We start from the raw sequence: 5,531 nt of genomic DNA, 5'->3' as shown, positions 1-5,531 counted from the left end.
CCTGAATGGTCTAGTGGTTTTCCCTACTTTCTTCAATTTACGTCTGAATTTGGCAATAAGGAGTTCATGGTCTGAGCCACAGTCAGCTCCTGGTCTTGTTTTTGCTGACTGTATAGAGCTTCTCCATCTTTGGCTGCAAAGAATATAATCAATCTGATTTCGGTGTTGACCATCTGGTGATGTCCATGTATAGAGTCTTCTCTTGTGTTGTTGGAAGAGGGTTTTTGTTATGACCAGTGCATTTTCTTGGCAAAACTCTATTAGTCTTTGCCCTGCTTCATTGCATATTCCAAGGCCAAATGTGCCTGTTATTCCAGGTGTTTCTTGAGTTCCTACTTTTGCATTCCAGTCCCCTATAATGAAAAGGACATCTTTTTTGGGTGTTAGTTCTAAAAGGTCTTGTAGGTCTTCATAGAACCATTCAACTTCAGCTTCTTCAGCATTACTGGTTGGGGCACAGACTTGGATTACTGTGATATTGAATGGTTTGCCTTGGAAACGAACAGAGATCATTCTATCATTTTTGAGACTGCATCCAAGTACTGCATTTCAGACTGTTTTGTTGACCATGATGGCTACTCCATTTCTTCTGAGGGATTCCTGCCTGCAGTAGTAGATATAATGGTTATCTGAGTTAAATTCACCCGTTCCAGTCCATTTGAGTCCCTGATTCCTAGAATGTCAACATTCACTCTTGCCATCTCTTGTTTGACCACTTCCAATTTGCCTTGATTCATGGACCTGACATCCCAGGTTCCTATGCAATATTGCTCTTTACAGCATCGGACCTTGCTTCTATCACCAGTCACATCCACAGCTGGGTATTGTTTTTGCTTTGGCTCCATCCCTTCATTCTTTCTGGAGTTATTTCTCCACTGATCTCCAGTAGCATATTGGGCACCTACTGACCTGGGGAGTTTCTCTTTCAGTATCCTATCATTTTGCCTTTTCATACTGTTCATGGGATTCTCAAGGCAAGAATACTAAAGTGGTTTGCCATTCCCTTCTCCAGTGGACCACACACCTATTAGCATAGCTAAAAATCTATAACACTGACAAGGATAAGCAACACCATTCATTGCTGGTGGGAATGCAAAATGAAACAGGCTCTTCAAAAGCTAGTTCAACAATTTCTTACAAAACTAAACATACTCTGACCATTGATTCAGCAATCACTCCTTGGTATTTACCCAAATGAGCTGAAAACTATGTCCACACATGGATGTTAATAGCAGCTTTATTCACAACTGCCAAAATTTGGGAGCAACCAAGATGACCTTCATAAGGCAATAAACAAAACTGCGGTATATTCAGACAATGGAATACTATTCAGTGCTAAGAAGAAATGAGCTATCGTGCCATGAAAAAACAAGGAGGAAAATTTAATTGCAGGGAAGTGAAAGAAGCCAATCTAAAAAAGAAAAGCCATAAACTGTATGACTCCAATCATATGACATTCTGGAAAAGGAAAACTCTGAAGACACTAAAAAGATCAGCGGTTTCCAGGGATGAGGGATGGGGATGGGATGAATAGGTGGATCACAGAGAATTTTTAGGGTAGTGAAAATACTCTATGATTATACAACAATGGATAAATATATTGTACAACACAAAGAGTGAACCCTAATGTAAACTACTGACTTTGGGTGATTATAATGTGTCAATGTAAGTTTATCAATGGTGACAAATGTACCACTCTGGTGGGTAATGGTGGCAGTAGGGGAGGCTATGCATGTGTCAGGGGTAAGGGGTATATGACAAACCCCTGTACCTTCCTCTTAATTTGCCTGTAAACCTAAACCTTCTCTAAAAGTCTTTTAAAAAGAAAATTATCTACCTATGCCTTTAAAAAATGTTTTTATTATGAAAATTTTCAAATATACAAAGGAGAGCAATAAACAAGCACACACTCATCACCTATGTTTCATGATTGTTTACAGAGTGCCATATCTGATTTATGTATACTTTGCTAACTACTGTAAACTAGGTATGTGGACTTCCCTGGTGGTCCACTGGCTAAGACTCTGTGCTTCCAAAACAGCACCCCCACCCCCACCACATCCCTTGGGTCCTTGGTCAGGGAACTAGATCCCGTGTGCCACAACTAAGAGTTTGCATGCCAGCAGCTAAGACCAGGTGCAGCCAAATAAATACATAAAAATTAAAATTAGGAGAAAAAAAAAGGAAAGGAATGAGCTCCGTTTAGAGAAGTGGGGAAGGTGAGAGGGAGAGGAGGAGGGGGTGAGACAGGAAGAAAGGGATCAGGCTCCAGAGGTGGGAGGGTCTTCCTAGGAGAGGAGGGCTCAGGTGATGCTCGTCCAAGGGGAACCAACAAGCCAAGGAGCTATCAGTTCACGTTAGTTTTGGTAGTGTATTGCATTATAAGGAGGCTCAGAGTTGAATGATCAACTTTGACAGGCTCGTTTTCCCTGGCATCACTGTTTGTCTCAGGCCAAGCACAGCAGGAGAAAAAAACTTGTCAGGGCTGCAGAACCAATGAGAATGTCTTCTTGGATGAGGTAGAGCTTATGTTCCAAATAGGAAGGAAACCCTGGAGGAAACACTATGCCAGGGCAACCCATGACCCAGTTATAGTCTTTCATGGGTGTTGGATGCCTGAGGGTGGTGGTGGAGGGAGACTTTCAGACCAGGTCTCACTAGTCTTTACCGTAGATGCCACCCAAGGCAAGGCAATGGCTTCCTCTGGCCAATGCCCATTATATGCTCAACTTTTCTAGAACTAGGGGTATTCAGTATATATCTTGGGACCAGAATAAGCTGAATAACTGGATGGATGGGAAGGAAAGGATTTTTTTCCCCTTGATAACACAGAGGAGAAGGGGCTACCAAAAGAGACCAAGAAGTGGTGCAGACCACGGTGCTTCCCAACCTTGACCAGGGCAAGAACAGAAAATGGTAATTATGGTACACTGGACTTGTATAAGTTAGGGTGTAGATTAAGTTGATATAATAAAGATCCCAAGATATTACGATCTGAATATCATACATTTATTTCTCCCTCATATAAGAGTCTAGGGGTGAGCAGTCCAGGACTGGTGGGAAGATTCTGTCTTCCTGAACAAGTAGTTTTCATCTTTGGGGCAAAGGTGAATATTAAAATTCTAATTATCTCCCAGGTAATAGAGTAGAGGAAGGGCAGAGGAAACATAGAAATACTAATCATCCCTTTTGCTCGCATCTCATTGGTTGGGTAAAATGGACTTCATAAAAATAAAAACTTTTTAAAAACCCTTTTGTGTATCAAAGGCCATTATCAAGAAAGTGAGGGGCTTCGCTGGTGGTCCAGTGGTTAATACACCTTCCAATGCTGGGGGTGCAGGTTCCATGCTTGCTGGGGCAACTAAGATCCCATATGATGCGGGGCAATTAAGCCTGTGTGTCTCAACTAGAGAGTCCAGGCAATCCACATGAAACAATGAAGATACTGAATGTCTCAGCTAAGACCCAACTCAACCAAATTTTTTTTTAAAAGGCCTTCTTCAGTTGCACAGTATAAAACATCAACCTGGTCACCCAGCTCTTCATCTTTTTCTCCTTATAATTTACTCTCTTACATAGTATAAGACTTCCTTATTTTTTAAAATGTCTATCTTCTTCACTAGAAATTAGCTCCATGAAGGCAAGGATTTCTGTTTAATTCTGTTAAACACACAAAACTGTTATCTCTAAACCCTGGATTAGAACAAAGGCTGGCACACAGTAGGCACTTTATACAAAAAATTTAAATAACACGCACACATAAACACAAATATAAACCTTCTGCTTAATCAAGAGTAAATAAAGAAAATCATATACATGACCAGCAAAAATTTCATCAACTGTAACAGAGCAGTAAGATATTTTCAGCACAATAACCAGATTAAAAAAGAAATCAAAAAGTTCATTGCCATTGATCACACTCAACCAAGTGGAAAAGATTTAATCAGTGTGCCCTAAATGAATTAGTTCATGTCCTAAAGAGAATTAACAGCCAGACTCAAACTCTCATCTTGTTAGGATGGGAAATCGCTAGATGGTCCTAACATCTACAAACTACTAGTAAGGCATGAGTTTTTAATAATGCTATAAGATCAAGCCAATATATCACAATAAGACAATGGGTTGTATAGCTGCAGATAAACAAAATTTAGTACCTCATTATGAGGAAAAACATCAGAGTATAAAGTAAAAACACCTGTGCTACAGGCATGGGTGTAAAAGATTTTATCAACATTGCAAGTGAAGTTTAAACTGGACTTCCCTGGTGGTCCAGTGGCTAAGATGATACACTCGCAATGCAGGGCACCAGGTTTGATCCCTGGGCAGGGAACTAGATCCCACAAGCTGCAACTAAGGATTTGTATGCCACGACGAAAACTGAAGATTCTGCATGCTGCAACTAAGACCCAGCTCAGCCATAGAAATATTAAAAACAACAATAAGTGAAGTTTAAGTTTAAAAACAGAATAACTGGCTTGGATTGATATCAGCTTGGAGTAAGAAATTAGGTACCATACTTAGATCAAAAATCAGTGAATTCATCACTGGTCTGAGTAATTTGTTTTTCTTTAGGCCTAAGTAAGTTTAGAGTAACCCCAGGGAATTTTCTGGAATAAGTTATAACTTAATCCTTAGAAAGTATTAAGTATTCCTACCGCAGCCATGAAATTAAAAGATGCTTACTCCTTGGAAGAAAAGTTATGACCAACCTAGATAGCATATTGAAAAGCAGAGACATTACTTTGCCAACAAAGGTCCGTCTAGTCAAGGCTATGGTTTTTCCAGTAGTCATGTATGGATGTGAGAGTTGGACAGTGAAGAAAGCTGAGCACCAAAGAATTGATGCTTTTGAACTGTGGTGTTGGAGAAGACTTGAGAGTCCCTTGGACTGCAAGGAGATCCAACCAGTTCATCCTAAAGGAGATTAGTCCTGGGTGCTCATTGGAGGGACTGATGCTGAAGCTGAAACTCCAATACTTTGGCCACCTTATGCAGAGAGCTGACTCACTGGAAAAGACCCTGATGCTGGGAAAGTTTGAGAGCAGGAGAAGGGGACGACAGAGGATGAGATGGTTGGATGGCATCACTGACTCAATGGACATGAGTTTGGGTAAACTCTGGGAGTTGGTGATGGACAGGGAGGCCTGGCGTGCTGCGATTCATAGGGTCACAAAGAGTCGGACACGACTGAGCGACTGAACTGAACACCTCCAGAAAATGAGAATCAAGGAATGATGATGTGAATTTGGCTTATGATATTAATATATTTTAGATTAGATATAATGCAAGTTTGAGTGTTTTAAAACCATTACATTTGTTTGTGTTCAAGGTTTGAAGTATTCAACTATACTTAAATTTCTTAAGTAGTTCAGAGGGAATTTGTCTTGCTTAGACGGTAAAGAGTCTGCCTGCAATGTGGGAGACCTGAGTTCGATTCCTGGGTCAGGAAGATCCCCTGGAGAAGTAAATGGCAACCCACTCCAGTACTCTTGCCTGGAAAATCCCATGGATGGAGGAGCCTGGTGGGCTAC

This window comes from Bison bison, unplaced genomic scaffold (genome assembly GCF_000754665.1).
Source record: "Bison bison bison isolate TAMUID 2011002044 unplaced genomic scaffold, Bison_UMD1.0 scf7180017864280, whole genome shotgun sequence".
NCBI lineage: Eukaryota > Metazoa > Chordata > Mammalia > Artiodactyla > Bovidae > Bison > Bison bison.
Note: the sequence above shows the minus strand (reverse complement) of the source record.